At 45.2% G+C, this 866-nt stretch overlaps 1 pseudogene across 1 annotated transcript; it reads left to right on the top strand.

Moving 5' to 3' along the window:
• Positions 1-6: 6 nt before the first annotated feature.
• Positions 7-796, top strand: LOC104616276 (annotated as a pseudogene). The gene has a single exon (XR_738100.1). The product of XR_738100.1 is annotated as a translationally-controlled tumor protein homolog pseudogene (transcript).
• The last annotated feature ends 70 nt before the right edge of the window (positions 797-866 follow it).

Raw genomic sequence — 866 nt, 5'->3', positions numbered from 1 at the left:
CTCCCGCCCACTCTTGGGTCGCTGCGCAGAAACCCGCGCCGCCGCCCCTCGCCGCCGCCATGATCATCTACCGGGACTGCATCAGCCAGGACGAGATGTTCTCGGACATCTACAAGATCCGGGAGGTGGCGAACGGCCTGTGCCTGGAAGTGGAGGGGAAGATGGTCACCAGGACAGAGGGTCAAATTGATGACTCTCTAATTGGTGGAAATGCCTCTGCTGAAGGTCCTGAGGGAGATGGAACAGAAGCCACGGTCATAACTGGTGTTGATATAGTAATAAACCACCACCTTCAGGAAACCAGCTTTACAAAAGAATCCTACAAGAAGTACATCAATGACTACATGAAAGCAATCAAAGCCAGACTTGAGGAACACAAGCCAGAGAGAGTAAAGCCTTTCATGACAGGGGCTGCAGAACAAATCAAACACATCCTTGCTAACTTCAAAAACTACCAGTTCTTTGTAGGAGAGAACATGAATCCAGATGGTATGGTGGCTCTCCTGGATTTCCGTGAAGATGGTGTGACCCCATATATGATTTTCTTTAAGGAGCTGCTCTTGTTTCAGTAACAAATCAAACAGTATGGTTTTGGATCACCTGTCTTCATAGCTGGCTGCTGTTTCTTCTTCATCAGCACAACACCAGGAATCGGCAATGTCTAACAACTGGACTGATGTCATCTTGAGCTTTATTCACTTATTTTGACCCTGATTTGGAGTGGAGGCATTGTTTTAAAAAAAGAAAAAAAAACATCTGTCATGTAGGTTGTCTAAAATAAAACTCATTTAAACCCTAAGAATGAAAAATTATCAAGAAGTGTAAAAAAATTTCATTCAGGACAACCAAGGGATCAGGCCCAGCCA

The sequence above is a fragment of the Phaethon lepturus genome, unplaced genomic scaffold (genome assembly GCF_000687285.1).
Source record: "Phaethon lepturus isolate BGI_N335 unplaced genomic scaffold, ASM68728v1 scaffold4441, whole genome shotgun sequence".
NCBI lineage: Eukaryota > Metazoa > Chordata > Aves > Phaethontiformes > Phaethontidae > Phaethon > Phaethon lepturus.
This window is presented reverse-complemented; position numbering and strand designations above follow the sequence as displayed.